This window comes from Ictidomys tridecemlineatus, chromosome 10 (assembly GCF_052094955.1).
Source record: "Ictidomys tridecemlineatus isolate mIctTri1 chromosome 10, mIctTri1.hap1, whole genome shotgun sequence".
NCBI classification, from domain to species: domain Eukaryota; kingdom Metazoa; phylum Chordata; class Mammalia; order Rodentia; family Sciuridae; genus Ictidomys; species Ictidomys tridecemlineatus.
Genome location: NC_135486.1, coordinates 58,951,364 through 58,976,283, shown reverse-complemented (window position 1 = coordinate 58,976,283; position 24,920 = coordinate 58,951,364). Strand labels below are relative to the sequence as shown.

Genomic DNA, 24,920 nt, shown 5'->3' with positions numbered 1-24,920 from the left:
ACTTGTTGCAAATGAAGGTCATAAGGCAATCTGCCAAAATTCTCTTTGTTATGGTCATTCTTGTTTGGGAAAAGAGTGATACTAAATAAATCATTCAGTGCCTTGCCCAGGGGCAAAAATGTCCTTTACCTAGAATTGTTTAAATACTAAAGAAGAAGGTCTTCATTTGGTCATCTCCAATCATTCCATGAAACACTTTTTCTCCTCTCTAAACTTCTTGCCATCTATTCTCCCAGTTAATCATACTCTGTATGATTTTTTACTCTATACATATAATCTTTTACTTATAATCTTTTACTCTGTACTTATCTTCTATTTCTTATATATCTATTTCTTACATGAAATATACTATAGGCAGGGCCCATAAAGTATACTAACCTTTCTTATGACTTTGGCATTACCACAATGTAAGTAAGAAGTACATTAATTCATTCAGTAGGTATTTGTTGCATACCTATGATATGTCAGATATCACATGGGGGTCCTTGAGATTCCATGGTAAAGAAGACATTATCCTATCCTCAGATAACTGTTATCTAGAGGGAGACAGAAAGGCAAAGGGCTGGGGAGGTATAGCTCAGTGATAGAGCACATGCTTAGCATGCATGCGGGCCTGGGTTCAAGCCCCAGCATCTAAGAGAAAGAGGGAGAGATAAGTAAAGAGGTAGGTACCATAAAATAAGTGCCATCAAGTAAGCCAAGTTTGGGATTCCTGAGAGCACATTTGGAGAAGATTGTGCTAGTGCAGAGTCTGAAATGAGCCTTTGGATGAAGTGACTCCTAATCTCAATCTGGAGAGGAGTAGGACTTAGTCCAGCAAAAAAGGATGGTGGTAGAGAAACAGAACAGTTTTCCAGGTAGCTTTAAGAGCATCCTTGTAAGTAAGAGAAAGCAGAGAACACATTTAAAAAGCAATGTATCCTTCAGTATATTTGTAGTTAATAATGATGTGGATTGGTGGGCGTGTTTTTTTAAAGAGAAAGAGAGAGAGAATTTTAATATTTATTTTTTAGTTTTTGGCGGACAGAACATCTTTGTATGTGGTGCTGAGGATCAAACCCGGGCCGGATGCGTGCCAGGAGAGCGTGCTACCGCTTGAGCCACATCCCCAGCCCAACATTTTTCTAATTTTTTAAAAGAGGGCTCTTCATTACAATAACGGCAAAAGTGATGAAGATAAGTGGCTGGACTGGCATTGGTTATGCCTTGCAGAATAAACAGGAATGCCTGGATAAATGGTTCTATGTAAAAGATGTGGGAGAAGGAGGAAGATCAAGAGAACTCCTGCATTTCTAGTATAGTCAATTGAATGTAGGGCTAATCATTCCAGAGTGGTGGTTCTCAAAGTGTGGACCAGCAACAGCAGCAGCACCAAGGAACTCCTGAAAATACAGATTCCCAGGTCTCACTTCAAAACAGCCAATGAGAAACTTTGGGGATGGGAACCAGTGATTTGTGTGCCAGCAAGTACTCCAGGTGATTGTAGCACACCCTTGACTTTGAAAATCAACGTGTTAGCACATGGGCCTTCAAACCATTTTGCTTAGTGGCCTAAAAAAAAGTATGAAAAACTATATACCATTCACATCCTTTAAATTTGGCACCGAAATATTTAGTTGCAAAATAAATTCTAACATAATAAAAATATTTAATTTTTTAAAATGCATTCAATTAAATCAAAAGATTCTTGAACAGTTTGGTACCTTCTACGACACATTTTAAAAAATGACACGTTCCCACTATTTGATTCCGTTACAAACCCACTCCTTGGTTTATACCCAAAGAACTTAAAATCAGCATACTACAGTGACTCAGCCACATTAATGTTTATTATAGCACTTCAATTCACAATAGCTAAACTATGGAACCAGCCTAGGTGCCCTTCAATAGATGAATGGATAAAGAAAATATGGTTTATATACACAATGAAATACTACTCAGTCATAAATAGAAATTAAATTATGGCATTTGCTGGTAAATGGATGGAACTGGAGATAGTATGGCTAGGTGAAATAAGCCAATCCCCAAAAACCAAAGGCCAAATGTTCTCTCTGATATGCAGATGCTAACTCACAATAATGGGATATGATAGGGAAGAATAGAAGTACTTTGAACTAAACAAAGGGGAATGAAGGGAAAGGAGGGGGGAATGGTGAGACATTACTTTTTTGTGTGCATATATGAATACACCACAAATGTAATTTCACATCATATACAACCAGAAGAATTATAAATTATACTCCATGTATATTTAATATGTCAAAATACATTCTAGTGTCATATATAACTACTAAGAATACATTTTTTTAAACAAGTTCCATTTTGAAGGGTGCTGGGGATCAAACTCTATAGTCTGAGGAAATTAGCTTTGGTCTAGCTATATTAATAATAGGTGTAAATTTGAGGCATTTTGTCACCCTCTGCTATCTCTCTTTTCCCTAAAACTTGTGTTTACTCAGCAATTTATTAAGCTCCTGCTATGTTCCAAAGCATCATGCCAAACAATACAAATTAAATATAAACAAGATATTGTCCCTGCACTCTGAGATTTTACTCTATGGTACAAAAGAGAAAAAAGAAAAGAAGGAAGGAAGGAAGGAAGGGAGGGAGGGAGGGAGGGAGGGGAGAAGAAACCCAAACTATATTTGTATGTATATAATTCTAGAAGTTTGAAAGATTGAAGAAAGGGTGATTAACTCTAAAAAATAAAAGGGTATTAAATACCAAAGATTTTATTCTGAATTGCCTCAGAAGCAATTTTTTTTAAATGCAGGATTGAACTGAGAGCCTCACACAGGCTAAGCTTTGCACTAAACCATTGAACTGTATCCCCATCCCCAGAATGTCAATTGTGTATATACAAAGAAGGTTACTTAGATTTTTAAAAATTTATGTTAATAGATTAAAGTCACAAATTCAAACCTTTAGTTGTTTCTAAAGTTTTTAGTTCCTTAACATAATATTCTTTTGCAGAGTGGACAGGGCTCTTTACCATTAGCTACTTTCCCAACTCTCCTTTTTTTTTTTTTTTTTTTAAATTTTGAGGCAGAATCTGGCTAAGTTGCTGAGGCTGGCCTCGAACTTGTGATTCTCCTCTCACAGCTTCCTAAGATTTTGCTTTTTTCTTTTCCTTTTTCTTTTTCTTTTCTTCTTTTAATTCAGGATTTTGTAAAGTTGTCCAGCTGTTCTCCAACTCCTAGACTCAAGTATTCCTCCTGCCTCAGTCTCCTAAACAGCTAGGACTTTAGGCATGGGTCACTGAGCTGGAGTCCAATATTCTTATTTTATTTTGAACAACTGTTCATTGTCAATTCTAGGGGACCTCTTATTAATGCTCACCTGGGGTCATTTACAAACTTTATGCCCTTAATCTTTAAACTTCATTGGTAAATTTAATATTTTCTATTTCCTTCAAAATATTTCAACTTAATTTTTAAAAACCTATCTGAGTATTAGGTAATTCTTAAAAATGTGAAGTGTAATAACTCCATATATTTTTTTTTGTGGTGCTAGGAATTGAACTCAGGGCTTTGCACATGCTAAGCAAGTGCTCTACCATCAAGCAATAGCTACCTCTTTTATCACTATCACTTTGAGACAGAATCTCACAAAGTTGCCCCAACTGGCCTGGAACTTGTAGTCCTCTTGCCACAAAGTTAGGAATACAGGCATATACCAGCATACAGGACCACATAGAACTTCTAAATAAAATGAGACATAAAACAACATAAATGTTCCAACTTAGGAAGATTTCAAGTGAAGGTCACAAGTCTAAATCAATTAATCAATTTTGCATATTAGAGTTAAAAGGCTGAAGTTCTAATAGGCTAATGTATTTTATATATAAAAAATAAGTAAGAAAGGGCTAGGGTGTGGTTCAGCAGTAATGTGCTTGCCTAGCTTACTTCAGGCCCTGCATTCAATCCCCAGCACCACACATACATGCAAAGACATAAGTAAATTTCTTTTTTCAAAAAGGACTGGGGATATAGTTCTCTAGTAAATGGAACAAATGTTACATAGCACATAACTATAGTGTGATTTTGACTTTTCTAAATATTTAGAATCTTTTTGAAACTGAGAAGATGCTTACTCACTGAAGAAAGTTATATACTTCAATGTTGATTCATTGACTATAACAAATACACCATTGTAGTGAGAGATGCAGATAATGGGGAAGTTTGGGAGGTTGGGCGTATATGTGGGAATCATGTACTTTCTGCACTATACTGCTATGAACCTTAAACAGCTCTAAAAGACACAATCTGCTAAGCAAAAGAAAAAGAATGGATCCAGAGAGTTCTCTTGAAAACAGTTATTATGTCTGTTAATAGGAGATTTTGGTTGGTATGTTACATTATTGTCCAAACCCTCAACTCCATTTAAAATTTCTCCGTCAATGATTCCAAAACTTCAAGAGGAAGGCCATGTTCCTGTGTTCAAGATATTCATATAGCCTAATTCTTTTTTTTTTTTTTTGCCAGCAACTCTCATTCATTTTAATATAAGAAAGAGTAATGTTGATTATCACAAACCATATATCATACAAAATCGCTTTTACCAGGCTGTCAGATGTAACACGTGACTTTCCGGGGAGGGTGGGATGACACCCTTTAATTATGTTTTGCCTGCACAAGTCTGAAGTGACACGTGTACAAGTCTGCCCTTGCACCTGGTTTGTAAACAGCAGCGGGTTGGACACAATCCAAGATCATGTTGTTGTTCCATAAACCATGTTACGTCAACAAAATGGGGTACCTTTCCCTCTGTTATGGTTTAGATCTTAAATATCCCCCAAAAGCTTCTTTCTTGAAATCTTGGTCTTCAACGCATGGTGCTTTGGGGAAGAGGTGGGAACTCTAGGAGATGGGACCTCGATGGGACCAAGGATGTGGGCCATTTGCTGGCCAGGCTGGACGGCAGCTCTTCCTTCTGATTCTGTAAATACCAGTGTGGGCTGGATGCTCCCCTGGGCCCCGATGTCATGTTGAGACATTATCAGGACTGGCCTCCTCCCTCCCGCCGCCCGGAGCGTCCATCTTCACCTGCTTCTCTCTTCACCTCCACGTGTTGCCGGATTTTTCTGCAAAATCTCTTTTAGTCTCTTCTCGCCGTCCTTTTAATTAGGCCCGGGTTCCCCTCTGCCCGGCTTCCTCTCCTCGTCCGTCTCAGCAGCACCCGTGCCCTAGAGCAATTCTCATATAGCCTAATTCTTAAGTCTCTTATAATCCATGCTAGTTGGTCACTTAATTGGATTTTGTAAGTTTTTACAATAAGTCAATGTTTGTCAGATACGGCAGCATGTGCCTATATTTCCAGCTACTCAGGAGGCTGAGGCAGGAAGGAGTTTGAGGCCAGTCTGGGCAACATAGCAAGATTCCACCTCAATATAAAAACAAAAGCAACAATAAAAAAAGTGTTATATCTTGGAATCTTGTGTTTTCAGAAAGTTTTTCTCTGGCTAGTAATTTTAATTTACAAGGTAATTCTAGCAACCATTATCCCTCAACTCTTAAAGCTTCCAGAAGAGATGTGAACAAATAATTGTACTATATGGTGAAATATTAAATTACAGAGGAAGTACACACAAGTGAAAAATAGAGGATTACTTTACTTAATCTTTTTTTTTTTTTTGGTACCGGAAATTTAACCTAGGGGACTAGGGGCATTTTACCACTGAGCTATAACCCCAGCCCTTTTTTAAATGTTTAAGTTTTGAGATAGGTCTTGCTAAGTTGTTGAGGCTGGCCTCAAATTTGCAATCCTCCTGCATCATGTTTTGAGTTGCTGGGGTTACAGACATGCACCACCACACTTGACTGAGTGAGTTTCAAAGGGGAAGGTATCATGATATATTTTCAGAGCACTAGGTAACTAAGAAAAGCTTAAAATAATAATAAAATAAGCTTAAAATAATAATAATTCTCTATTTAGTTTATGCTAAACTAAATAGAGAAATAAACTTCAATAAGAAATGAAATATACCTAGAGGCATACTGAGTAGTTTGCCATAAAACCATGCCTAACATGTTGCATAGTTCTCAATAATCATTTTGTGAGTAAATTAAAGTATACAATAATGAATAAGTACAGTATAAAGTGTTCATAGGACATTAGCTTTGTGTAGGAAAGTGTAAATTAGATTTGACTCACAGTAAAATAAAATACATTCTAGGTATTGGGATTGTAGCTCAGTAGAACAGTTCTTGCTTACCCTGTGTGAAGAAGGCCCTGGGTTAGATTTCCAGCACCACAAGAAATAAACAAAATAAAATGTATTCTACCTCTCCTAAAAATCCCCTGTATCCTACCTTTTCATCCATCCCCCCTCTCCAAGAACCCCTGAAAACCAATGTTCATTTTACAGTCTCTAATTTTATAATTTCCAAAATGTCATACAGTTGGACCAAGCAATATGTAGGTTTTTTATTCTGACTTCTTTTCTTTAGCAATATGCCTTTAAGGTTACCCCATGTCTTTTTATAGCTTCCTTTTTATCATTGAATAATATATTCCATTGTATGGGTATACTACAATTTGCTTATCCATTTATCTGTTGACAGACATCTTGGTTTCTTCCAGTTTAGGCAATTATACATAAAACTGGTATATAAACATTCTTTTGCAGAATTTTGTGTGAATATAAGTTGTCAAGCCAATTGGATAATATTGCTGGATTGTATAGTGAGACTATGATTAACTTTGTAAGAAACTGCCAAACTTTTTTCCAAAGTGACTATAAAATTTTGCATTCCCACCAAGGAATGAATGAAAATTTCTCTGGTTTTATATACTTGCCAGCATTTAGAGTTGTGTGATAGATCTTAGTAATTCTAATGTGTAGTGATGCCCCATTGTTATTTTAATTTGTAGTTTCCTGATGACAAATGATGGTGTGCATCTTTTCATATGCTTACTTGCCATCTGTGTATCTTATTGAATCACTCAGTCAAGTCTGGTGGTGCGTGTCTGTAACCCCAGACTTTTGGACCATTTTTAAGTTAGGCTATTTTCTTAATTTCTAGTTATAGGAGGTGTATTTTTAGATACATGTACATAATATATATAAGTTTTGCAAATATTTTCTCCCTGTGAGTTGTGTTATGATTATTTTAACAGTGTCTTTCACAAAGAAATTTTTTTTTCATTGTTTGTGTGTATGTATGTGTGTGTCTTGTACATGCCAATCACATTCTCTACCTTGTTGTTGTTGTTTTGTTCTATTTTGTGTTAAGTTTTTTTGTTGTGTTGTGTTTTTGTTTTGTACTGGGGATTTGTGGATTGAACTCAGAGAAATTTTAGTAAAGTCTAAAAATCTAATATCAGTTTTTCATCCAGAAAATGTGATTTTATTTATTTATTTACATATAGAAGTCTATTTGGGCAGTATAATTTGTTGAAAGGCTATCCTTCCTCTACTGAACAGCCTTTGTCAAAGATTAGTTACTTATATGTGTGTGGTTTTATTTCTTGTATCCCTCTTCTGGTCTGTGATCTATATATCTCTCCTTGCATTTATTTTTATATAGTATTGGAGATCAAACCTAGAACTTTGAGCATACTAGTCAATGCTCTACCTCTGAGATGTATCCCCAGCCATATATGTCTATTTTAACAATATAACAGTGTCTTAACTACTATTGCTTTGTAATAAGTCTTACAATCTGATAGCTCCTCTGACTTTGTTCTTCAGTGTTATGTTGACTATTCTTGATTTTTCCTTTTCATATAAACTTAGATCTATTTTGTCAATAGCTACAAAAATAGTTTCCTGGTATTGGGGTTGTGTTGAATCTATAAGACCAAATTGGGAAGAATTGACATTTTTTTTTTTTTTGAGAGAGAGAGAGAATTTATTTATTTATTTATTTTAGTTTTTGGCGGACACAACATCTTTGTATGTGATGCTGAGGATCGAACCCGGGTCACATGCGTGCCAGGCAAGCGCACTGCCGCTTGAGTCACATTCCCAGCCCAAGAATTGACATCTTAACAATACTGAGTCTTTCATACAGAGTATCTACATATTTATATAAATCCCAGGTTGGGCTGGGGATGTGGCTCAAGCGGTAGCGTGCTTGCCTGGCATGCGTGCGGCCCGGGTTCGATCCTCACCACCACATACAAACAAAGATGTTGTGTCTGCTGAGAACTAGAAAATAAATATTAAAAATTCTCTCTCTCTCTCTCTCTCTCTCTCTCTCTCTCTCTCTCTCTCTCTCTCTCTCTCTCTCTCCTCTCTCACTCTCTCCTCTCTCACTCTCTTTAAAAAAAAAAAATAAATGCCAGGTTAAATATATTAAATAATGAAAGGAGTTTATTACTCACATAATTTAAAGTGCCTAAGATAACAGCTTTCAGGCATAGTTTCATGATTTATCCTAGTTCAGTGATAGAGCATTTGTCTAGCATGTGTGAGGCCAATGGTTCAATGGTCTTATAACCTAATCATATCACCTTACCACTTTATCATCTTACCCCACAGAGATCATATTTGACTTTGACTAGCTTTCTTCCTGGCATTGAGTGGAGTTCTAGCATTTCATGCTTCATGTCTACCACATCACCCCAAATTTTCTTCAATCATTTCTAATAGTTAACCTGGATCCATTCCAATTTGACTAACAGAGGTCACATGCCCATTCTTGCAATAATATTTCTATAGTAAATCATATATTTCTCTCTAGATACTAGACTGGGGTAGAGTCAGCTTCCCAAGAAGCACATAGATTTCCAAATGGAAACTGGATGCTAGTGTAATATTCTGAGAAAGCAATCACATATGTAAAACCACAGCTTCAATGCTCAGCACCATACATACATATAAAAGGTGAATTTAGGAGGCCGGGTTGTGGCTCAGTGGTAGAGCACTTGCCTAGTATGCATGAAGACTGGGTTCAATTCCCCAATATCACATAAAACAAATAAAATAAAGGTATTGTGCCCATCCACAACTAAATATATATATATGGATTTAGGGCTGGGGATATAGTTCAGTTGGTAGAGTGTTTGCTTTGCAAGCACAAGGCTCTGAGTTTAATCCCCAGTGTGTATGTGTGTACACATACACACTGGGGATTAAATACACACAAAAGGTGAATTTATGATTTGTAAATGATACCTCTATAAATCATTAATTTTTAAAAAGTATAATACTCTCTGAATCTCAGTTTAGAGGCACCGATCTCCTGATGAGAAATGGCCTAAATTTAATTTCTTTGCTGCTTTGGCCTGGATGACCAAATTCAACTGTATTCTTGGGTCCAAAAGGAAAGCTAAACTAAATTCCAAAGACAAATATTCTAAGGACATGAAGACTAGGTGTTACAGTTTGGATATGTTATTTCCCATGACAGCTCATTTGTGAGACAATGCAGGAATGTTCAGAAGTGATATTATTAGATTATAAAAGCATTGAACCTTTGGCCTCACACTTGCTTGACAAGAGCTCTACCACTGAGCTAGACTCTCAGTCCACTGCTAAATTTTTTAAGTTATTTTTAGTATATTTACAGAGTTGTGTACCTTCTGGTCTATAAAATTTACTTTTCTGAGCCTTTCACACAAACAAAATTAAGATTAAGGTCATGATTCTTTTTCTGGTTCTTTTCCTTTAGCATAATGTCTTTGAAGCTCATGAATGCTGCAGCATGTATCAATACTTCCTCCTAATTGATAAATAATATTCCATGATATGGATATACCACATTTTGTTCATTCATTTGCTGAAACATTGATTTATAATACCAGGTCATGCTCATAAAATTCATGCTGAAGAACCTTTCATATCCAGGGTATCTGGGACAGATTCATGTCTGTACTTTGTTATATTTGGGAATTCTTAGATACATATGAATGAGTATTCCATCTCTGAAGTAGACACAAAGCTGGGTTCAGCCCAAATCTTCTGGTAAGGATTCTAGGCACAATGATTCTGAGCTTGATCTCCTCTCCTGGCCCACATCTTGAGGCTGTGGTGGATGAAATCCAGCATTTAGGGGCAGGAAATCACTGGACCAATCAGAAAAGCACTTACCCCTTGGCATTCATGTGAGGATGGCATAAGTATAGGGTCTTTGTTAAAAATAGTTCAGTATACCTAGCAACAAAGCTTGAGCCTTCATGCCTGGCAGGCTCCCTCAGCTTGGGTGAATTAACAATTCTTCTTTTTGTGTTTTCAGGGGGGCTTGGCTGTAAAAGGCCTGGAAATACTTGAGTTACATAACTGGCTCTTATATTTTTGTTGAACAACTATGGAGCATCAAATATCTGCTAGGCCATTTGTATACATAATACAATTAAATGTTTGCATTTATAAAGTAGTTACCATCATATTTATTTTACAGATAGAGCAATTGAACCTCACAGAGATTTATTTACCCAAAATCACCCTGGCAATAAAGAATAAGGTCAAGATTTGAACTCAATTTCTCTAAGACCAATTCTCCTAATTCTAATATGCAAGTTTGAAAACATATCATTTAAAAAGTTCAGAGGCCTTGAGCTCAATCCCCAGAACCATTACTACCACCAAAAGAAGCAGATGGAGGAAATTTTAATTTATTATGGAAGAATAACAAGGGCAGAAGTAACAGATGACTGAAGCAGTTTTCCCCCCTTTCCATAGTGCTTGGGATCCAGCCTGGGGCCTCACGTGTGATGGGAAAGTACACTACTGAGCTACAACCCCAATCCCTTGAAGTGATCCTTTCCAGTCATTTTTGAGGAGAGTAAAAATACAAGGGCTTTATACCAATCAGAATTATAGGAGTGGGGGAAATGTTGAGGGAAGAAGAGTCCACCTATTTAATCTGAAGGCACTACCAAGGAGATTACATTCCTTTCTGTTTCCCCATTTGATACCATTACTTGAATCATACCTGAGCTACATAAATAATTACAAAGATCAGATAGTTCTTAAAAGATATTAAATAATTAATTCTTCATTCTGTTATATTGAAAATAGGTGAAAAATGGAAATATAAAATATTAAAAAGAGTTCCTAGGATCTTAAATGCTGTGGAATTAGGGTAATAGATTCTGGGGCACAGAACTTCCTTTATCACTTGTTCTTATTAATAAACCTCTTGTCTTCATAACTTTAATTCATGATTTTCCTTCTGCTCATTTTTTAAACATATTTTACTTGCTTGAATCCTTCTCACCTGCATTTCTCATCATGAAATATCAGGGTACTCAGAGAGGCTTCTGTTGACCACACCTACTTTAAAATAGTTTATTCTGGGCTGGGGGTATATCATGGTAGGCACATTCTTAGGAAATACAAATGTCTGGGTTCAATCCCTCAAAACAGAAGACAAAACAAAAAGACCATTCCCCATCTTAGAGCATTTGTTTTGGATTTTTTTGTTTTTTATTTTTTTGGAACCAGGGATTGAACCCAGAGGCACTTAACCACTGAGAAACATTCCTAATCCTTTTTAAATTTTTATTTTTAGACAGGGTTTTGCTAAGTTACTTATGGAGCATTTGTTCTTAACCTCTAAATCCTTAATGTTAATTTGTAATTATCTATTTGTTTATTGACTGTCTTGGCCCACCCCTATTTATATTGCAAGATCCCAGTAAACAGGGAGCAAATCTGTTTTGATCATACTGTATATCCATCTTTTAGCATAGGAGTTCTTAAAGGATCTCAATGAATCATGAAAAACAAATCAGGAGTAAAAAAATAAATCAGACTTTAAGCAATGTCTTTGAAGTTCCCTTTTATGTGTCCTAAAGACTAAAGGGAGTTGCCACTTTGAGGGGATATGTAGAACATGCTTCTGGCTGTGCAGCAATTGAGCAGCACTCCACCCACTTTAATCCCTTCAACTGAGATTGACTTGGTTGGAAGCTCCTTACCCATCACTGCCTAAGGCCTATCATCTACTGCTTGATCTCCATCAAATTAGAATATCTTGGGGCTTTCTAACCAGGTACCACAGAATCACCAACTCCAAACAGTCCAAAGGAAGGTACTATTGAAAAAAAAAATTCTTATTTTATTTATTTATTATGCTGTGCTTCAAACCCAGAGCCTCAAGCATGCTGAAGAGGTGCGCTACACTGAGCTACCTGCAACCATTCTCTTCATTTTAATTGTCATTTTTAAATCTTGTATTTAAATCTTCCTTAAAGTCCCAGAGTCTTTAGTAGTACAGAAGAAGAAATAGAAAAGTTTCCAGAGCTGGCAGAGTACACAAACCCTAAATATCTCTACCAATCTTAAGTTCATTGTCCTAAGCAAATAAGGCAGACTGCCAAATCAGTTTTCTTATCCTGCCTCTCTACTCTCTGAGGAAGGAAAGATTTAAGTATCATAGATACTGATAAATTCCCAGTAATCAAGTAATGCAATACCTTTTCTCTGAAACTGACAACAGCCATTTCTACACCATTATGAGAAAAACTAATTATATTATGGGCCTTAAAATTTTCCTCTTCTTCAAAAGCTCCCAAGATCATCTTTATAGATCTGACACAATCAGCCTTGGTTTTTTTTTTTTTTTTTTTTTTTTTGCTTTTCAAAGCTGATGTGGTGCTAGGGATCAAATCAGAGCTATGAGTAGGCAAGGAAAGTGTTCTACATTGAGCTACACCCCCCTACCCAAAGCTATCTGTATTGCAAAACCTCCCAATGCCCTAGGGAAGCCTAACTCGCCAGAGGGCAATTCTCCAGAAAGATCTGCAGTGGGAGATGGGAGTTCCAAGCTTCTTTTGGATCCATTTCTGATCAGATACTACACTTGATCTTAGCCAAAAGGCCGAGAAGTGATCCATTTCTGATCAGAATAAATTCCTCTTAATTTGTATGTGGAAGTGAAAAGAATTAAGGTATCTGTTTTATAATGGGCCAGTAAGCCATTGCCCTTAAATTAAAATGTTTGTATCCTCTCCTTCAGCTTTTTCCATTTTCAATATGGTTATAATTAGCCAGATTGGCTCTTATATACTAAGAGAAAGTGCTAATGCTTAGAATTCAAGAAGAAAGCATTTTATACATATATATATAATATATATGTACACATGCACATATATATAGATAGATAGCTATAGGTATAGATGATATAGATATAGATATAGATATAGATATAGATATAGATATAGATATAGATATAGAGACCACCATAGGGACAAAAGACAAATGCCTTAACTCATGCCCTGATAGCTATTAAAAAAAATTGTATAATTTTTTTCTGTTCTCTCACCTAACTCATAATTTGTTAGTTATTAAAAGCTTGGTGTGTGCCTTAACCATCCTGCTTAAATCACCTTATCAGCTTTAGAGACCAGGGGCATCATTAGGGCCAGGAGATTCTTGCCATGACTCTTTAGGACAAACAGCTCTAAGGATAACAACTGTTGACAGGCAATTAAAATGGTAAATTCTCAGGGCCTTTAGCTTCTTACTTTCCAACCTATGTGTTCTTCTAAGAGCTACAGCAATTCATTCCCGTTATAAGACAGAGATGTGATATAAGATGTGGCATCAATATGGAAAGCTAAAATTTGGCTAGAATGATTGACCAAATGAGCATGCCTCCCTCAGAGTAAAATGTGTCCTCAGAGGAAAAGAAAAATAAACCTCTGAAAAGTACCGAAAGCCAATAAACATTTCTAAACCTTAGCAGAAACACTCCCACCTTACAAACTGCACTTTTACATGAATAAAACTATCTTCCATTATTCCAGGAGCCAGCCTGACACTGTGGTCAGTGCTCTGTCTCCTTCTCAAATAGAAGCTTTAAAAAAAAAAAAAAAAAAGCTTTGCCTGTATTTCCTCTTGCCTGACTTGTTTCATTTCTACCATTGATAAGTAACAGACAGATATGAGAAGTGGAAACATAAGATTAAGGGGATAGTTCTATACACTGGGCCTCCTGTGCTGACCCTACATGCTATCTTTTAAAAAGCATTTTACCTGCTGTCCTATCCAGGCTGAAGCCAATAGGATATGCTATATATATATTTTTTTAATTGGTGAACTCTCCTTATCTTTTATTTTTTTAATTTTTTATTTGTTTTAATTAGTTATACATGAAAATATAGTGCACTTATATACTTTGATATATCATACATAGATGGGATATAATTTCTCATTTTTCTGAGCATACATATCGTAGAATCACATTGGTCATACAGTCACATACATACATACAATAATAATGTCTGTTTCATTCTAGTATCTTTCTTATTGTATATTCTTATCTTCAGGAGAAATGCAGGCCCAAAGACCCATTTTCTATGATAAACACACACACACACACACACACACACACACACACTACCTCAAAGAGAAAGACTTTTATGAATGTTCCAACCAAAGCTACCAGAATGCGAAAAGGCAGATTTTTTACAGGTTTTGGTGCTATCCTAATCCCAGGAAACTTTCTTATCACATCAAAAGGGAGTGAGCCTTCCTGGGGCCAACATCTACATTGTCCAGATTTCAGCTGGAAGAGGGTATCCAAATTCATTTAGTTTTATTCCCCTTAAAACAAAACAAAAAGAAAACTGGTTCTGTGAAAAATGCTGTCCACTCAGTAGCTTATACTGTATGCTAATCTCTCTTCTTATTTTCCCAAATCAACTCCTGCTTGTGCACCCTGCCCTGAGAGTTTGCAAAGAACCATCAGTCTTTAGTACCCTGAACCTATTTCAGCTCTAGGCATCTTGGCTGCTGCAGTTTTCAGCTTGCAAAGGCTCCTCTGCTGCAACACAATCACCAAGTCAAAGTGCAAAATTCAATTATTTTTTTTTTTTGGAGCAATGTGATTTAAATCAATGTTACTGACATCATCAAGCAGGAGAAGCACATGTGTACCCATGTGATTCTTGTTGTTATTCTTGTCTTGATTAAAATCCATGCATTTGGCCCAATTTTTGTAGGTATCCTTAATTTTAGTATTTAAGCCAGAGTAAAGATTATGAAAACCAATGCAATGTCAGGCTTGGTGATAATTAAGCTACCTGTAATTCCATCTACCTGAGAGGCTGAGGCAAGAAGATCACAAGTTTGAGCAGCTTAGTCTGGGCAATTTAGTGAGACCCTGTCTCAAAATGAAATGTTTTAAAAATGGCTGCAGATGTATCTCAGTGGTAGAGTATGCAGAAGGCCCTGGGTTTGAATCACAAAACTTAAAAAAAAAAAAAAAATGGTGTCTGTGGAAGACAATTTTCCTTCTTTTGTCCATATTTATACTAGAATCATATTTTCTCTTTCTCATTCAAGGATCATTCTTGCTCTGTGAATTTTTTTTTTTAAGAGAGAGAGAGAATTTTTTAAAATTTACTTTTTAGTTTTCGGCGAACACAACATCTTTGTTTGTATGTGGTGCTGAGGATCCAACCAGGGCCGCACGCATACCAGGCAAGCGCACTACAGCTTGAGCCACATCCCCAGCCCCGCTCTGTAAACTCTTTATTTCAATGGTGGTAAGCTCTGTCAAGAGTATGGACTTATCTCTAATAAATTCCTATTAAGTTGAATGGTTTAAAAAAAAAAAAAAAAAAGGTGTTCAACCCAAGGGATACAAAGCCTCTGGACACTTTATTACTCATGGGCTCGTTGGTGACAGCAGGCCAGGACAATATGGAGGACCACAACCACATCTATAAACAGAAGGAATATATACAGGATGGGTTGTGTGTCCTTTGCCCAGGTAGATTTCTCCAGATGATTTATCAGTACATTGCTTTACTTTACAACCAAGGTCACTCTGCTTTGATCCCCACCTAAAGATTGAAGACAGGGAAAATGACCAGTGTACCTTCTCCTTGCCTACATTATCACATTCTTTGAAGCCCTTTTTCCCCCTATGGCTTTATTGAGGTAAAATCAAAGTACATTAAAATGCACATATTTGCAGCTTGATCAGTTTTGACATGTATGTAACCAATATACTCAATATAAAAAGGATTTTCATTACTTTTTTAAAATTTGAAACTATGCAGACTGTGTTTCCTGCATGATTTATTACATTAGAAATCAATCATCTTGAGATACATAGAATCCCACCCCGACATGTCATTTCAAAATTAAATGTCACCCCTATAAATATTTCAGAGGTCAAGGAAGAAAACACACACAAAAAGAGTAAATAAAAAGTGCTTTGAACTAAGTGATAATAAAAACTTAAAATATCAGGATTTCTGGGATGAAACAGTACTCAGATGAACATTTATAACTTAAAGTATTTGTATCTGAAAGAAGCTAGAAAAACAATCAAATTGTTTTCACATTATGTAGTAGGAAGGAAAAAAATAAAAGAGCAGAAATATATGATATAGAAAAGAAATAATATATCTAAAATTTGATAAAATCAAAGAAATATAATCAAGAAAAAAGCAAGAATACAAAAATTAATATCAATGGAAAGAGAGCTATCAAAATAGCCTTATAGATATTAAAAATATACTAAGGCAATATTAAAATTATATGCCAACATATGTGATAGTTTATATAACATGGTCTATATTAGACAAGGATCTGTGTGCTGCTGAGAAGAAAGGGTATGCAGTCATTGATGGATGAAATACTCTATATATGTCTATTACATCTAAATTATCATTTGTATTTTTTTACTTCTATAATCTTTTTATTTAGTTTTTGTTTGGAGGATCAATCTGGTGGTGACAGAGGCATTTTAAAGTTACCCACTATTATTGTGTTATGGTCTATTTGATTCTTAAAATTGAGAAGGGGTTATTTGATATATGTTTTTTCTCCATTGTTTGGGGCAAAAATATTTACAATTGTTATGTCTTCTTGATGTATAATTCCCTTAAGCAGAATGAAATGGCCTTCTTTGTCCCTTCTGTTTAATGTTGGCTTAAAGTCCACTTTATCTGAGAATAGAAACCCCTGCTTGTTTAGATGATCCATGTGAATGATTTGTTTTTTCTCATCCTTTTACCTTTAGTCTGTGGATGTCTTTGCTTATGAGGTAAATCTCTTAGCATATTCTTGGGTCTTGTTCTTTAATCCAATCTGCCAGTCTGTGTCTTTTAATTAATGAGTTTAGACTACCAATGTTCAAGATTATTATTCAGATATGACTTGTACTCCTGGTCATTTTAGTTTATTTCTAATTTTTAATTTGATTTAAGTTTATCCTTTGATTGACTATTCCTTTAATATAGTTCCTCCCTTTGCTGTTTTTCACTTTTATTTTCATTTCATCTTCATGGAATATTTTGAAAATGTTCTGCAGTGTAGGCTATCTAGTTTAGCAAATTTTTTAAATGTTTATTTATCAGAGAAGGATTATATTTCATCTTCAAATCTGAAACTTAATTTTGCTGGATATAGGATTCTTGGTTGGCATATATTTTCTTTCAGAGGTTGGTATATGTTATTCCAGGACCTCCTAGCTTTGAGGGTCTGGGTTGAGAAATTATCTGAGATCCAAATTGGTTTTTATGGAGCTGGGGATGTGGCTCAAGCGGTAGCGCGCTCGCCTGGCATGCGTGCGGCCCAGGTTCGATCCTCAGCACCACATACCAACAAAGATGTTGTGTCCGCCGAGAACTAAAAAATAAATATTAAAAATTCTCTCTCTCCTCTCTCACTCTCTCTTAAAAAAAATACACAAATTGGTTTTTACCCTATATATAATCTGATATTTTTCTGTCACAGCCTGTAAAATTCTATCCTTATTCTGTATGTTAGGCATTTTCATTTTAATGTGCCTTGGTGTGGGTCTGTTGTAATTGTGTACATTTGAATTCCTATAAGCCTCTTATATTTGATTTTACATTTCATTCTTTAGGTTTGGGAAATTTTCTGATATAATTTCATTGAAAAGATTGTGAATTCCTTTGATTTGCATCTCTGAGCTTTCATCTCAATAAATCTTAAATTTGGTATTTTCATGTTATCCCATAGTTATTGGAAATTCTGTGCATGGTTTCTTAATGTCTTCTCTCAGTGTTAAACTATTTTAAAGATTATATACTTTTTCTTTATTGCCTGAGGTTCTGTCTTCTAAGTGGTCTGTTGGTGATTCCTCCTATTGAATTGTTAATTTGGTTTACTGTTTCCTTCATTTTGAGGATTTCTGCTTGATTTCTTTTTTTTAAGAATCTCTGCCTATATATTGAAGTAATATTTTACTTCCTATATTTTCTTTTTTAAAAATTTTTATTTGTCTTAGTTATAACATGACAGTAGAATGCATTTATGCACTTTGATATATCATATACATAGATGGGATATAATTTCTCATATTTCTGAGTGTACATGTTGTAAAATCATATTGGTCATGTAGTCACGTATATACATAAAGTAATAATGTCTGTTTTATTCGATTATTCTTTCTATCCCCACATTCATTCTCCTCCCCTCCCTTCACTTCCTTCTACCTAATCTAAGGTAATTCTATTCTTCTCTAGAGTCCCCCGCCTTATTGCGAATTAGCATTCACATATTAGAGAAAAAATTCAGGCTTGGGTTTTGTGGAATTGATTTATTTTCTTTTGTGGGATTAACTTATTTCGCTTAGCAGGATATTCTCCAACTCCATCCATTTACTGGCAAATTCCATAATTTCATTCTTTTGTAAAGCTGAGTAATATTTTATTGAATAAATATACCACATTTTTTTATCCGTTCATCTATTGAAGGACATCTAGGTTGGTTCCATAGTCTAGCTATTGTAATTGAGCTGCTATAAACATTGAGAGGGCTGTGTCACTGTAGCATGGTAATTTTAATTCTTTTGGGTATAAACTGAGGAATGGAAGAGCTGGGTCAAATGGTGGTTCCACTACAGGTTTTCTAAGAAATCTCCACACTGCTTTTCATAGTGGCTGCACCAATTTTCAGTCCTATCAGCAATGTATGAGTGTATCTTTTTCCCCACATCCTTGCCAACATTTTTTGTTGCATGTATTCTTGATGATTGCCATTCTAAATGGAGTGAGATGAAATCTTAGTGTAGCTTTCATCTGCATTTCTCTAATTGTTAAAGATGTTGAACATTCTTTCATATATTTGTCAATTGACTGTATTTCTTCTTCTGTGAAGTCTATGTTCAGTTCCTTAGCCCATTTATTGATTAGGTTATTATTTTTTTGTGTGTTTGTGTTAAGTTTTTTTTTAGTTCTTTATATATCCTAGAGATTAATATTTATCTGAGGTGCATGTGGTAAAGATTTTCTCCCAATCTGTACACTCTTTCCTCATATTATTGATTGTTTCCTTTGCCGAGAAAAAAACCTTTTAATTTGAATCCATCCCATTTATTGATCCTTAATTTTACTTCTTGGACTTTAGGGATCATGTTAAGAAATTCAGATCCTAGGCCAACATGGTAAAGATTTGGCCTTACTTTTTCTTCTATTAGGCACAGAATCTGTGTTCTAGTGCCTAAGTCTTTGATCCACTTTGAGTTGATTTTTGTGCAGGGTGAGAGATAGAGGTTTAATTTCATTTTGCTACATATGGATTTCCAGTTTTGCCAGCACCATTTGTTGAATAGACTATCTTTTCTCCAGTAACTGTTTTTGGCACCCTTGTCTAGTATGAGATAACCATATTTGTGTGGGTTTGTCTCTGTGTCCTCTATTTTGTACCATTGGTCTACAAGTCTATTTTGGTGCCAATACCATGTCATTTTTGTTACTGTGGCTTTGTAGTATAGCTTAAGTTCTGGTATTGTGATGCCTCCTGCTTTACTTTGTTTGCTAAGGATTGCCTTCACTCTTCTGGGTCTCTTATTTTTCCAAATAAATTTCATGGCTCATTTTCAATTTTGATGAAGAATGTCATTGGGAATTTAACTAGAATTGCTTTAAAAATGTATAATGCTTTTGGTAGTATGGCCATTTTGATAATATCTTTCCATCTTCTGAGTTTTTTTCCAGTTCCTTTCATTAGTATTCTGTAGTTTTCATTATATAGGTCTTTCACCTCTTTTGTTAGGTTGATTCCAGCTACTTTATTTTATTTGAGGCTATTATGAATGGGGTAGTTTCTCTAATTTCTCTTTCAGTGGATTCACTGCTGATATATAGGAATGCACTTGATTTATGGGTTTGATTTTATGTCCTCCTACTTTGCTGAATTCATTTATTAGTTCTAGAAGTTTTCTGGTGGAAATTTTTTTGGATCTTCTAGATATAGAATCATGTCATCAGCAAATAGTGATATTTTGAGTTCTTCTTTAACTATTTGTATTTCTTTATTTTTTTTTCTTTTCTCTAATGGCTCTTGCTAGGGTTTCAAGATTGATGTTGAGTAGAAGTGGTGAAAGAGGACATCCTTGCCTTGTTCCAGTCTTCAGCAGGAATGCTTTCAATTTTTCTTCATTTGGGTAGATTGTATGTCTCTAGAAATTTGTTGATGTCTTTGATATTTTCTATTTTATTAGAGTCTGAATTTTTAGAATATTTTCTAATTATCTTCAGTATTTCAGACATGTCCATTGTGATATTTTCTTCTTCATCTTGTATTCTAGTAATTTGAGTTTTCTCTCTTTGTCTCTTCATTAGCATGGCCAGGGGTTTACCTGTTTTATTTATTTTTCATAGAACCAACTCTCTGTTGTGTCAATTTTTTTCAATTGTTTCTTTTCTTTTGATTTCATTGATTTCAGTTCTACTTTTGATTATTTCCTGTTTGATTTCATTTCTTATATCATCCTTTACTTCACAAACCAGTTTAAATATGTACATTCTAAACTCCTTCTCTGACATTTCTTTCCACTGTGATGTTAATGGATTTTGTTATTGGAGTATCTTGGTTTCATTTTTAATTTGTTCCCTTGCGTTTTCATGTTGTTTGTGTATCTACCCATCAAACAGTATGGATCTGAAGCAATAGAGTTTCTACCCTGTGGACTGATAGGAGGAGACAAATAATAATAACAACCAATGCAAAAAATTATATACAGCATTAAACCAAATAGTTTCTGCTATGACATCTACAATGTTAATTATCAAAATATACAGAAATTATATCATCAATTATTGCCTACAATAAAATTAGCAAATTTGAAAAAAGTTTTATAATTTTAAATGGTGGACAGAGAATAGAAGTGATATAGGATATGATGATTATGAGGGTGGAGGAGAAAAGTAAAAAATTAAAGGAAGAGTGAAAGAGAGAACCATAGGTATTGGCTGTTAGAAGAAGAAAAGAGAAAATCAAGGGAAACAAGTAGAAAAAAATATATAGAGAGAGAAATTAAAAGTAAAAATAAAGGAATACAAAACAAAACTAAAATATACTAATCAAACATTGTAGTTCACAAAAACAAACAAACAACATCAAAACAAAACAAAATAAAACTAATCCATGAAAGATAAGTGGCTTCAAAAATGCTAGAAACAAGAAAAAATATGAATATGTACAAAAATATGAATATGTACAAATACCATGTGCCATTACGGTCACAATTAAACAGAGAAAAAGATTTAAAAAAAAAAAACAGATCTTGATAAAAAGTTAAAGAATTCTTTCCATTGGAGTTCAAAAGAATCTCAGCTTCTCTTCACAGCAGTTTTAGGTGGGGTTGTCTGGCACATGAAATTCCATCTTCCAGATGCCTCAGTGAGAAAGGTAACTCCATAGGCAGAATTCCTGGAGGCGGAGTTTGAGCTTAGGTGGACCCCAGGGTCTTTGCTGAATACCAATTGGTCTGGAGATTTCAAATCAGTGCACCTCCAGCACCTAATACTTGCTGGTCCATGCTGGAAGACTGTACCACAGGGATCTCCCCTGGATTCCACTTGTGTGGTAGAGGACCCAATTCTTAGTCCCTTTCCTCACCTTCAGACCCCACATTTCCTGGTCTCTGGTTCAGTCTCCAAACAATCTCTCCTATCCCTGCCCTTCCAAGTTCCCTGCCAGATGCATCTCTCCCAGCCAGTCCTGCAAGCAGTCAGATTGGAGAGGGAGGAGTAGAGCCAGTAAGTTTTCATGACCATTGTCCCCTGTGTATATCTCTCTCTATGTCTGATTTTTCTCTTGGTCACTTAAGCACACTCTATGTCGGGCAATGTGTGTCACTAGGCCTGTATTTCCGGCCAAACTAGATTTGCCAGGAATCATCCCCCTCAGCTGTGGCCCTGGTCCTGTGACTGAAAATGGTTCCTTCCTTTATCTTTTGTCCAACAGAGGGAGAGATGGTGGCTTCTTTTCCCCCACACAGATATTGTACAGCTCGTATTTCAGATTTGCCAGGCAGTGTCCTTGATCTCTAAACATTCTGTACCCAGACACACCTCAGACCTCCCCACAATGTGGGCTCCTTCCATTCCCTTATCCTTCCACTATGCTCATGGAGGGACTGCTCTGCCTGGTGCTTGTAGCCTGGCTGTGGTAGTAGCTGTGTGGCTGGGGATTTCTTCCTTATTTTATTATATTCAACCTCCTGAGTCCCAATCTGCTTTGAATGTTCAGTTTTAAATTCCAGTAAAATCTCCCCACTTTTTTTTTTCTTTTTACCCACAGTGCTAAAAAGCTGCTTTCTTGGTCATCTATGGAGCAGCCAGGAAAGCTACCTCCTCTATTCCACCATCTTGAAAAGTCTTTGAAGTCCCTCTTATCTCACTGTCATGAACAGCAGAATTTCCTAGGCACTCACTGGTGTTTACCCCAATAAAATTCTTATTTTTTTCCTTACTGTATCACTAAGAATTTTTTTTTTGCTTGCATTTGAAAGCATATCATACTCTAATACTTTTTTAAGTCTATCAAATGCTGTTTTAATATAATAATCTAAACTCAACAAAGTTTAGATTATCACTGAAGCTTCTGAAAGTTTCTCTAGGGCTGGGGCTCAGTGGTAGAGCACTCGCCTAGCACGTGTGTGAAGCTCTGGGTTAGATTCTCAGCACCACATAAAAATAAATAAATAAAAGTTTCTCTAAAAACTCCAAAAAATGTTCAAAACAGTATTCATTAGCCATATGTCATTATAGAACAATTGAAGCGTGGCCCATCTGAATTGAGATATAGCTCTTAATATAAAATATGCATTTATCTCAAAGACTTAAAGTGAAAAGGTGCATTTAGAATATCATCAATAATTTTTAATAATTTTTCTAATTGAAATTTTTCATATTTGAGGTTAAATTATATAGGCTCTTGCCATGGTGCCCAGCTGAATAATTTTATTAAAGTTAAGTTTATCTGTTTCTTTTTGCGTTTTTAATGTGGCTACTGTTCCATTTTAAATTATGCATGAGGCTCACACTATTGAAGACCACTGCAGAGCACTGCTCTAAGGCCAAGAACCCCCTTCCTGAAACTTAATTTCTTTTTGTCTCTGTTTATAATGTTTTTTTTTGTTGTTGTTGTTGTTACTTTTTCCCACTGAACAAGGTACATGGGCTAAGTTTCTGTCAGTGGGCTTCCTACTCACAGTTCTAAATGTTTTTGACAACTCAATTAAGAGAAGCTGATTGGTTCCTTTTAGGTAGAAAGGCTCTGTCTTCACTTACCAAGGATACGTCTAGAGACTCAATAACAGAACTTCAGTTTTGTAAGAACTTCTCTGACATAAGAATAAAATTAATGTTTCATTTTTCCCTTTGTTTCTCAGTTGCAAATAAGTTTTTGAAATGGCTAACGTGCTGAAGGCTAAAAAAAAACATGCTGTGTTGCTTTTCTGTAACTGTATTAAAATACCTGAGACAATAAACTAAAAAAGGAAAGTTTGGATCCATGATTTTGGAGATTTCAGTCCATGATGGCTTGGCCCAGTTGCTTTGGGCCTACAATAAGGCAGTACCTCATGGTGGGAGCACGTGGCAAAATTGTACACCTCATGGTCGTGTGGACTTAAAAAGGAAAGAGAAAAGGACTAAACTCCCAATATTCCCCTTTGAGATCACACACCAAATGACCTAACTAAATCCCACTTTGCCTCACCTCTTAAAGGTTCCACCACATCCCAATAGTGGCACAGGCCAGGACTAAGCCTTTAACACACAGGCCTTTGAAAGAGATTTAAAGTCTGAACTAGCACAAATCTTCCATAGAAGGGAAGCTTTCAGAGAAAGCTAATGAGTTTTCCAAGGTTGGAAGATAATATTTCATTTGCAGCAGAGGGAAACTTAAGTAAACTAGAATTCTTTTCTTTTTTTTTAACCATACGATTTATTTTTATTTTTATTTTTAGTCATACATGACAGCAGAATGTATTTTGACATATAATACATACATGGAATGTACATACAGCAATCATATTGTCTATTCTATTCTGCTGCCCTTCCTATCCTCCCTACTCCTCCTCTCCTCTCCCATCCTTTCTCTCTATCCAATCTAACGTGACACACTTTTTTCTTTTTCTCATTACAACATCATATATGTGTTCTGTTAACAATGAGGTTCTCCTTTCATCTTCCGTGCAACTCCCCTTCTCCCTCTTTTTCCCTCCCACCTCTCTTCCCTATTTAGTGGTAGTCTTCTTCTCATGCTCTTCCTCCCTGTCCCATTTTGAGTCACCCCCCCCCACTTATATCAGAGAAGACATTCGGCATTTGTTTTTTAGGGATTGGCTAACTTCATTTAGCATAATCTGCTCTAATGCCATCGATTTGCCTGCAAATGCCATGAGCTTATTATTTTTTAGTGCTGAGTGATATTCCATTGTGTATAAATGCCACATTTTTTAAATCCATTCATTTATTGAAGGGCATCTAGGTTGGTTTCACATTCTAGCTATTGTGAATTGTGCTGCTTAGAATTCTTTTCATTTAACTTTTTCCTAATATAGAAACAAATTTTTAGTGCATTCCATTTTGCTTGGGAAAGTAATAATTGATATTTTCTCTGTTTCTTAAACATTTTATTTCCAAATGCTACACTGATGAAAAAATTAATGATGGTGATAAACACTGAAAGCTACATAACTGCTTGTTTGTGGTGTACAAAATCACCTCTGTGAAAAGAGCTCTGGGGAGGT

General features: G+C 35.6%; 1 pseudogene; it reads right to left on the bottom strand.

Annotated features, from left to right (window-relative positions):
• Positions 1 to 12,704: 12,704 nt before the first annotated feature.
• LOC120887741 (U2 spliceosomal RNA) lies at positions 12,705 to 12,782 on the bottom strand (annotated as a pseudogene).
• Between the last annotated feature and the right edge of the window lie 12,138 nt (positions 12,783 to 24,920).